The 11,446-nt window shown below is 37.2% G+C and overlaps 1 protein-coding gene and 1 long non-coding RNA gene across 4 annotated transcripts in view; one reads left to right on the forward strand and one right to left on the reverse strand.

Annotated features, from left to right (window-relative positions):
- Hr4 (nuclear hormone receptor 4) overlaps positions 1 to 11,446 on the forward strand; it is a 129,998-nt gene that overhangs the window by 12,099 nt on the left and 106,453 nt on the right. The window lies entirely within an intron of this gene.
- The window catches only part of LOC113464819 (uncharacterized), an 82,403-nt gene continuing 71,376 nt past the window's right edge, over positions 420 to 11,446 (reverse strand). The window contains exon 3 of the long non-coding RNA XR_003389681.1: positions 420 to 899. This is a non-coding gene — a long non-coding RNA (uncharacterized LOC113464819). The remainder of the gene's footprint in view (positions 900 to 11,446) is intronic.

Genomic DNA, 11,446 nt, shown 5'->3' on the forward strand with positions numbered 1-11,446 from the left:
TTACAAGATCGCTTCCAATGAATAATTTAATTATTTTTTCGCGGTATGTAAATCACAATATCATGCATATTATCGGTATAAACTTGCTGGTCATGGACGTAACACGTTCATACATACACTCCTCTTCGCATCTGGCTATGTTCGCATACCCTTCAGTTATAAACGCCGTTTACTTTGAACGGTATGCAGATTCTTCGGCCAAGCAACCTTACTATTATTGCCACAATTAATTTTAATTGTCGTTTCGAGTGAATGGATCGTTACGTTGTCGCCAGATAAAACGTTCTATTTGAATCGCATTAGCGTTCTATCATAGTTCGTTTATTATCTACATTTCTAAGATATTTCTAAAAATATTGTGTTAGGTAATCATGTTTTTTATCGTATTTTCAGGCTATACTTTATTATAGGTTTTTAAAATAAACATACGATTTTGTACAAAGTACATTTGCTTAACTCGAGGTTACGTTAGTTATGCACTTTACCTATCGTTAATTTCGTACAATCGAGACAATAACATAAATAAATGAATGTGATAAGAATAAAATTATTCATTCGTCTCAATTAGAATCTACCACTTGCTTGTTCAATTAGAACCCAAAAATTTTAATCATTTCCCTTACGCAAAAATTAATCGGTTAAACAGGTTTCGTTTATTACATGAAACTCGGATGGAAGAGTTTGTTCTCCGAAAAGGATCAGTTCTCTGACAATTAATTCGATAATGGAGAACCGGCACGTTTGCCCGGCCTCCGCGTTGCGAAACTCGTGCACACTAAATATCAGGAGCATCGTTCGAGCATCGGTTGGCCAATAGATCGTGCAAGATGAAATGTAGATAAACCTTGCGACATCGGGGAGAGACGTTGATGAACCGGATCACTGGAAAAACTGTCTACCTGGTGAACAGACCGCGAAGCCTTATGCAAGTTCATGTTAGCTTTAAACATCATCACTAAAACTAAACCTGTATGCTGATTTATGTATAATTTGTCAATTTAATGACAGTTGCTTTAGAAATTTTACGTAATATTGTATGAAAATTTTTTTGTGCATCGAAATGTCATCCAAAAGAGTTACACAATTCTTTGGTCTAACTAAAGGTATAAAAGCGAGAAAACATTATGCTTAATTTTATTAAAAAGGTTAAAGGTCAAGTAAGCAGTTTTGAAAGTTTAGTTTAATTCATTTAAACATATAACTTACAGTCGTGTATATATCTAAGAAATAGCCGTTAATATATCTAAGAATACTTGTTAAATGGTTTTTACTGAATAATATCACAGAATAATAAAATTATATTTACAAACTAAAAAGATGTATATAATGTATTTAGTATGTTCATACATTGGAAGAAAAAATGCTTGTTAAATGCATTGAACAAAGAACTTGTCGTACAGGAAAGAGATGCGTGAACCTCGTGTCATGTTCGGCTCTTTTTTTAAGCTTATAGGACCTCCTGGGTGTAAAAACACTTTCGTTCCATTTTCTACCCCATGGCGTAACCGTGCTCGCCTTTGACTATCAACTTCTACGGGATTGCCTGCAGGAACGTCCGAAAGCGTCTTCGAGAACCCTTTTAATGAAAACTTCACCCTCAGTAAACGGGACGTCAATACCCTTCGCTTAGGTCTTTCCGTGCTACGCGATTACCTACGCATGATTTTTGATTTCTTAAGGAATGAATATAAAGCGCAAGGACAATTATTGTACTTCTCGAACTACGTACATTTTATTGATTAAATCATACATTAAGAACTGTTCAAAGAAAAATCAAGCATGTTTTTATCTGTGAGAAGAAATGCATAACATGGCTATGCAAAATCTAATTTTGTTCATAAGCATAAATAGTATTTTACACAGGAAACTAACATAATTGTGTTACTCAATGGTAACAGATATTGATAACGAGTGCACATTCAACATTTTATCTTGCAAACTGTCTACTTTAAATCCGCAATTCTATGTAGAATGATTGTTCACCTTGTGCAACAGTGTAACTCGTTCACATAGTTACTTATCTCACGATCAGTAGACATGGTTTATTAATCGAGACGGAAACGAGCTCGATATCGTTGAAAAAACTCAAGGCAAACTTCGTGCTTTGTGAACGAAAAAAAAACGTCTAATAAAATGTCCGTCTCATTTAATAAGCGAATGAGTTGTTCATTTTTATGAACCGTATCATTCAATAGCAAGAGCTGAATGACGCTTGGAAATTCCGGAGTGCTCGGAATTGTAAAAATAACTTTGTTTTCCATAATCGATTAGATCTGACTGATGTTTGAAATACAAGATACCGTTGTTGTGTTAAATGCAAAATATATGTAGAATAGATATATAAAAGGATTAGATTAGATTAGGTTAACTAATAGTGTTCTAGGACTGTAAATAATTGAGGCGAGGGAGAAAGGAGAAGCAGAATGGCGCGGTACTGCTTTCTTCTTCGATCCCACGAGGGAACGGTAAAAGGGAAAACCGGGTTCCCGCGGAACATGGGGCACCATGGCGAGACCCCGGCCTGCCTCACGCGGGATGCGAACAACCTTGGACTAGCGGTACCGTGAGTAACAACGTATAGTGGTATCCGTGCTTGGTTCTTGGTTCTCGGCTCTCCTCGCCATGCTATCTTCGAGTTCTTTGAACCGGCCTGACGCTTGGCTATCGTTTGTTAACTCTCCGTCATCCGTTTCTCATTCTCTTAACTCAATTTGCTCCGCGTCAAATTGATATTGAGATAATATATAGGAAAATGTGAATAAAATGCGCAATGAAATTATGATCTTATCTATAAGTATGGAATATTATAAATTCCATTTAATATCTGCATAATTTTGTTACAATTTTCGATATAATGTTCATCCTGAAACTAATGATATTCATGTTCAATTAAGAATATGAAACGTTTGTCTGAAAATGGATTTCGTAAATTTCTTCTCTCTTTCATCGATAAAGAATAGTACTCAGTTTTTTAATTTTATTAATAAATTCACAGTAGATACAATCTTCTGAATTTTGTTAATAATTTGAACTTGTAATCACATTATCCAATGAAAAATAGTTGAACATTGAACGAAACGGTTAAGCATCGTTATCAAGAATGTTGAATTCTCCGAACTTAAGTATCGGATCCAGATAGTCTGGATCTTGGTCACAATCCACAATCCACAATGAGTGAATCATTGTATGGAAATGGGAAATCCGGAAGCGATGGTTTAGCTCGGAGCATGATATTGGACGTCTGGCGGAAATACAAGCGTGGAGCTAGCGGTACCATGAGTAAGTTAGCGGAATCCTCGTCTATGCGCCGCTCCGTGCTGTGTTCGAGAGCCAGTGGAGCGAGTCCAGCCCGGTTGCTGAGACCGGGACTGGACTCTCTTTCTCTCTTCACCGGTTCTCGTTCACGAACCGTCCAGTCAACGACTGGGCCACCGGCTGAATGGTCGGATCCCGCGGTCTCCCTTTCTCATGGTTGCGCGGCTATAGACTTTCACCTCTTTCGAGCAACTCTCCTCGTTCGCTCGCTTCCATTTCGCTATTGGCCGTCGCGTCGGACGACCATGGAGCGTCGCTGAATGGCAACGGATACCAATGTTTTAAATAGTCTGAACACGTACTGTCTGATAGAATGATTGTTTCTCAGGCTGAACTTTTTGTTCAAAGACGGCTTTCAGAAATAGTTGTCGTGGATTTACCATTTATGAGTAAAATTCATTACATAATGTTTGGTTACGAACCCCTGTCTTCGTCGGACTGGGAACGTGTACTTCCTGTTTTATAAACTATTCAAGCCGTTCTATTACGTATTTAGGTTCGATAATTGAAATCGAGGAAGTGGATGCGAGAGTTCAACTTTTCAAGTGAAACTTGGTAGAATGGAGAGAAAGGTGTACAAAGCACCGTCTACGGTAGTCTATCCCAATTTCACTTCTCGTAGCTCGTACTACAGTCCAATCTTTCTAGTTAGGAGAATTTGAATTATTAATTGAATTCTACATTTTTTACATCCTATAGCTTTTTCATAATGTTTACAGGGAAATTTGTGTAAACGATCGATGTATAATCATGACATGTACAAACGTAATGTGAAGCAGACAATTTTCATCATGATTACAATGTATAGAATCTTTAAGGAGCACCCGATTCGCTTTCTTAACCTCGATTCGAACCGGTGTCTCTCCAGGGAGATCCTCGCGATCTTAAAAGCACGGGCCATAAATCACTTGCTCGTCTCGCGTCTGTCGTTGGATACTCGTCCTGTCTACAAGGATTTTTCAGCCCCTTAGAGACGTTCATTATCCACGTTCTTTGCACGGTGCCGTTTCAATCAGACGTTTCCACGTTCAATACTTGATTTCATGAAAACTATTTCACGAAATCGAACCTCGTTGTTACACATTGCATGAAAAACTTTGGATTCGAAACATCATTAGTGTTTGTTAGTTTCCTTTTAAAGTTGGGATTTGATAGAGATAAATTAGAAGAAATGCGTTGATTAATAAAGTTCTTTTTTTGAAAAATTATACTGCCTTATAGTATTTTTTACTTAATGCATTTTGTACGATAATAAAAGATGAAAACATTGGAAGTATTGAGTATAGAATCATGTGTAGCGACGATGGAAAAATATTCGATGCAGTTTTCCAGACAACAATTCGACGTTTGTAGGAATTTGCAAAATTCACGATACTTTCGTCAGACCTATTGACATCAGTTGACCGGGAGTTATTTCCATCACTAATTAACGTGGAAATCGGGTTCAACGTCATGTCTCCGCCGCTTTTAATTTATTATCGACGAACTATTAGCACATCTCCAACGGGCGTATTTTTAACAGCTACGTAATGATAAAATCCTATTTTAATCCTATTAAGTAAAAAACATTAACTGGCACTTTTTCCTTCTTGTGTCGTATTTAAATTGCTGAAACATATACTTTTTCAAATAATAAATGATTGAATAACATTACACTTTTTATTAATTAGTTATTTAGAGACGTATTATTTTAAAGCAAACATTGTATTTACTTATTTTATATCATATTTGCGTTTAATAACCGATCAATAAATGTATAAATGTTGATTGATTGGAAAATAAAAAACGACGGAACAAGAACTTCATACAAATGTATTTTTATCCATTTTTATTTGAATCTCTACGAAATACCAGCCATTGGCCATTGTTATAGAAATTCCAGGATAAACTAAATTCAATTTACTGTTATCGAGAATTAATAACGTCGGTTTATGCGTGAACTATCGATCTCCATCGCTTTTACAGAAAATTCAGCAGAGGCGTTTGTGAAGTTTGGAATGGCGGACCACGACGGCGATCTCGCTCCATTAGATTTTCTAAAACCATATATTTTTTAACCATATTTTTATAGACTAATCGTTAATTCATAATTTGAACAAACTGATAATTTACAACCTTAATGAACCTATGATTTATGTACATTTATTGTTTATATGTTTCACACGTCATTGTGAACGTTCATTTTCTATACCATTGATTAAATTTAGACAACCTACTCACAAACAGATTATTCAGATTTTCTGTCCGATAAACATTTAACTTTATTTATCCGAGGGCATGGATCAATCACGATAATCGTGGCATACATTATCGCGAAGATATCGGACAAGTAAACGAACGAAAGGGAACGCGCGTGCCTGATGGATCTCTCATTTCACTTTTCGTGCCTCAGAAGAGTTCTCCATTCCCGTTCCCGTTCCCGACCGATTGCAACCAGGTTGCACAACCCGTTCCTCATAGCCGGTCGAGCGTGTAGCTCCGAGGCAAGATCCAATCCTGTGAGGCCAATCTTATCCTAAGCCTGGGCTGCCACGTCCCTCTGCTTGTCCGTCTGTCGACTAGACCGCGTATTACGCCGTTCAGCAACAAACTTTCTCCGAGAGGACGATGCACCTGGCCCCCACCAGTTTCCCCTTCGACCGCCACTCTTTCCTTCTATCTTATTGTTAGAATTGAAGGTATGCAATCATTCGGTGATCAGATATTGCCATCGCTTGTATCTAGCTCGTCTTCGCATTACAGGCATCAATAGCGATTATTTATAGCTGGTTATGATGTTATAAAAATCCAGATAGGGTGTTTTAAAATTGTATTCTCTTAGGAACTTACTGGCAGAGAAATATTTTCGACTCGTCATTGAAAAATATTTTGATTTTTATTAGAATTTAAATGATTTAAAATTGTTTGAAATTTTCTAATTTATACATAAATTAGCGGAATGCATTTTTTTTAATTTCTGTATAGTTACTAATAATTGTATCATTTTTATTATTCACAGTTTCGATATTGTGGAGGAATTGCGGGGTAAATTAAAATTTATATATGTATTGTCCTATATTCCTTTCTCTCCATATTTATTATGCGGATGATAAGCACATCAAATCTTTTTCAAACAGTTCGCATGTCGTGTCGCGTGAGATCTTACACTAGGTGCGGACCAAGACCGACTGATTCACTGAATGACTGGCAACAACTCGGAAAACGCTAAGACCGAAAATATGGAAAAGAAAGAAACAGGACGGAAGGGAAAGACAAAGAGTAACAAACAGAAGGGCGACCAGGTAGAGCTTGGACAACCGGGAAAGAACTCGACAATCACAAACTAATACATCTGGACACCAAATGTTCACCCAGTAAAACTTATACAAAGAAGGCAATAAAAGAGAAATTTGAGGAAAGGCAAGGAGTCATAAAATAATTCCAACGCAAGGATGGGGCCTGCGAGTCGCCTCAGTGTTACATAATATTAAAATACCGAAAGTATAATTTTTAATAAATCGCGTTATAACTTGTATCAGCAGATCGAACAATATCAAGTGTGAACAGTTTGTCACGACTGTAATCCAGGCCTCGAAAACGAACCTTCACTTCTCGCTTCTATTTCAGTCGGCCGCTTTAATGTAACGATTAATGAAGTCAACGAGCCGCGTTAAGTGGCTTTGACGCGGAAACAGTCCGAGCTCCGAATACATAGTTCTATATTGGCTGAGCTTCGAAATAGCTTTCTATGAAGTCAGCTCAACGATTCGATGATTCCCGAGGTGCGAAGTTCGACGACGCGACGTTTTAACGAGCGGCCCGCGCAAGATTCTTCAAAGTCGAGACAACTTTCTACGTTCCAACTTCCGCTCGGAGCTTTTAATCTTTACGTCTAAAAGAAAATGCTTCCGCAACTTCTTGTTCCTCTTAAAGAACTTCATAACAAAATTGAAAGTATTGGAGATATAATTGAGAAAATGTACATCACATATTCTCATAGTAATTATTAAACTGATTTCACTACAAGCTTATAATTCACTTCTTCCTCGAAATTCACTGTAAGCTTATTAATTGGTGTCAAAGACGATTCTTATACGATAGATACGTATCATAGATTTGAGGAATGAATGAAAATTGTTTTAAGAAGAATTATTTTAGAATTATTTCCTAAGGGTGAACGACGAGGAGCAAAGCAAACAATAATGGCAATTTGCGGGAGTGCTATTGCTCTCTGTTTCATCGAAATCATTTTTAGCTCTTGGCGAAAAAATTCGATGCGAAGCTGGTCGCACTAAAACTCGAGGTTTAACGCTGCAATTTCGTTCGCGGGAGAACCGATTGAGACTGTATTTTTTTTTTCAGTCATCGTCTCGGTACCTAAATTAGTTTCACAGGAGCGTAGGAGAACAAGAGATAAAAAAATACACAGACGAGGGAGAGATGGGAGATAAAAACGTACAGTCGAATTATATCAAGTATATCGCCCGCGAATTTTATTGGATCTGAAACTAATTGCTATTCACGCTCATTTTTCATGTTATAAGTAATACAAATTTTCGTTGATTCATTTTATAATTGGCAATTCAGTTATGAGGCTTTTAAGTGCTCTGCTATTATTTATTTGTCAGAAGTAGGTCGAAAATTTCTGATCGTTAATGAGTCAAATGTGGGCGTGTCGATTTAAATTTCATTAACCCTCTATGGTCCGAATTTTTTTCTTTAAATGTAGAAAATTTCGATATATTAGCACGTGACCTGAAACTTACACGGGCCCATAGAGGGTTAACAATAAAGATGCGATGCATAAGTAATTCGAACGGCGTTACGTAATAGCGAGGGTTACTGACACCGATACACTTTCTCCAGCTAGAAGTTATCTGACACAGATACAGATAAATATCCGTATCGTTTGACAAACGAGGGACGTTTACCGTGACGGAGCGAATTCCACTTTTTATGACGGAATTACACTTACAGAAGTAAGAGAATGAAAGATTTTTAGCTGAACATACGAGCCTTAAAAATACGAACGATTTTAACTACAGGTAACTGTACGATGAACATAAATTGTTAGTGAATTAAAATCGTAGAGAACAAAGCTAGAGAGAATATTTTTAAGTGACAATAATCTTTTTCACGTTACAAAGGGGATGAACTCTGTTATCGGTGAAACGTTGGATACACGAGTACACACTTGTGAACTTCAATCGTAAATTAAAAGCGATCTTTACCCATACTCCGTTCTATCGAGGGGGTGTCCCTGCTGGAACGTTAGATATCATTCTGACCGGATAAAAATATACCGTGGGAGCGATGACTCGGGCATAAAAATACATCGAAATGCAACTCTGCGATGCGGCACGCCACGCCACAGGCCACGAGGCACGCATACTTTACTTATTCGCGTTCAATGTGCACTTATGTACGTATGCATGTATCTCCAGACGCGCGAAACGCACGCGCGCCACGGATCTGAATGGGACGTGGAACAGAATTTACGAGCGAGGGAGAAAATCGAAAGGAAATTTCCGTGGGGCTTTGCTCGATGCATTTCATTTGACACCTTAATGACAGAGAGACTAATAATAATGTGGTAAATTACTTTAGGGCAGAAAGCTTTTATAGTGGGTCAGATTGCATATCTACTCTCATAATGGCTATGCAATTTTCATTACAGAAATGTATTTACATATGGCAGCTTGTTATACGTCGATAGTTACAAGCGTATTAACAAAATTATAATTCGCGTGTAACAGTATTATCATGTTTGTAGACGTCGAGTCGATTTCATAAGTGATAAGGCAGAGAAAAATATGACTAATATGCAGTCGGAATTCACCAGATTTTATCAGATTCTGAAATCGTCAAAAGTTCCTAAGATATTAATAATCAAGTGTTTCCATTTATTTTGTCTTATTATGTTAGTGTTCGCTGCCAAAGACAGCAATCTTGTACTAATGCAGATCATTCACCTGACTTATTTATCTTGTTGCTTTAAAATTCAAGCTTATAAATTAACTCATAACAATCTAGTAATTTGAATGAAGAACAGGAGATGATGTGTGAAGTGACAGGGAGATGGAGACGAAAAGATTCTTTAAAGTTAACTATAAAAATAATTACACGCCGTGGATGTCCGGAATTATAAGAGGCTCCTATCCCATTCATGTAAATCGTTTACTCTTAATCAGCTGTAATGGAATTTCTGCTGAGCTTAGCTTCATGCCGTTGTGGTACAAAGAGCAAATACGCGTTCGGCAGTAAAGCTCAGGGTCATTGACTGGTGGCGACTGTACAGTAAACTAGAGCCGCGCATCCACGCACGCGGCCGCACCGCACCGCTTTCACGCGTGGGAGTTATTAAAAGCCGAAGCGTCCGCGACCGGAGAAAAAAGCGTACCGGCTTAAAAAAGGAGGCCTCGACCGGTGCCGAGAGTCGTGGCTCCTCTTCGCCACGAAGGAAACGCGCTTTTTCTTTAGCTCCGGACGGAAACCGTCGTGTCGGGCGATTCCTTCCTCGAACGGACCGAGAATAATTGAAACGTTGTTTCCATTCTCTTAAGATCTGTTCTGTACAATGCACAGGTTTAGTTCAGTTAAACAGTAAGATAGAGAAAGTAATACAGGAGATTAAATCCCTTCTCTGAATTCTATGATTGAACTAGAAAGTAAGCGAGTTTAAAGATATTTATTTAAAACATTTCAAATATTATGGACCGTGAAAACTTATCGTTTCTTTTACACGAAATGTTAAGAACTGTGAAGATTAAAATATGAACCAGTATTACGTCAAGATGTATTAACTTACGGTTATTAACAAATTTCAGTTCACAAAACATTTGTATGTCATATGTTTATAGTCTATTACTATAATTATCTATTTTATTTAAAACAAACAGCAATACTCTTTATTCAATACATTTAATATTTAGTACTAGATATCTGGCAATCGGTACTTTGTGATCGTAACATTCCGACAATGTCAATTGAATTAGCTAACGATATGTGCAATAATAATTAAATGCTGCGTTATGAACAATTTTGATGATGAAATTAGTCGAACCTTAACCTTCGGACGCAAATACCGCGCCGCAACAACCTTAAACCTTGCCAATGGAGGGAATTTAATCTCGACCACGCTTTCCTTCCTGTCGGATAACAAACTCGTCGGTGAAGAGTGAGGGAGTGAGTGAGAGAGAATTCTTGACAATAGACTTGGCTGTTGCTGTTGCGGTCAGCTGACTGATAAAAAGAGAAATAAGATAATCCTACCGCGACGGTGATAACGATGATAGCTCTGCTCGCTTGTTTCCAAACGATCGTTTTATTTGTATTTTTCACTCGACTAAACATTTCTCCCCTTTTAAAATATTTTTAAGCGAACTGTCCTTCTACACGCGGATTCTTCATCAAATATAACATAATATATATTTTACATGAAACATAAAATAAAATGTTTTATACGTAAAATTATTTATACATTGTTTTAATAATTTAAGTTAATTATGTTTTATGATTTTTGTGAATGTTAATTAGAATCAGGCGTATTTTAATTGGTAGGCTTCATTACAATTGGTAGAAAGTAATATTGGTTTTGCTAGTCAGTTCAAGAATTGTAGGTTGAAAATCCAAAAAACTTAGAACGATGAACACTATACGAGTCCGCGAGTATTTTATGAGCTTGAGAGCTTTGCGGGGCTTCCGAAGTGCAATGACACCGAGCTTCTAATCACCGTCCACCTTTCTCTGTTTTATAACCGCGCACGAAACGTTTTTTTTTTAATACTCATTGCGTTTCGCATTGATCATTATTTATACTCTTCCATCCAAGTATAGTTTGCATTATGATTTCTCACAAAATTAAACAGCGTATATACATAAACAGGTATACGTTGAAAGATATGATAAAATTCACTTAGAATGCATATTGAGTATATATTTACATCTGGTAAAATCGGCTTTGATAAAAATTGTACAATATGGTATACTATCATTGCACTTAGAAAGCGATCATGCATAGATTACACGACATGATAATCCATTCTAAATATGAATAAGTGAAAGCGAGCAGAGCGGAAGTAGAAAACGCGTTCACTCCGGATTGACATGTGAATGGCACTGCGAACAAAACCACAGTTCATAGTTCAACGAC

This window comes from Ceratina calcarata, unplaced genomic scaffold (genome assembly GCF_001652005.2).
Source record: "Ceratina calcarata isolate Rehan_Ccalc_2016 unplaced genomic scaffold, ASM165200v1 scaffold554.2, whole genome shotgun sequence".
In the NCBI taxonomy this organism is placed as follows: Eukaryota; Metazoa; Arthropoda; class Insecta; order Hymenoptera; family Apidae; genus Ceratina; species Ceratina calcarata.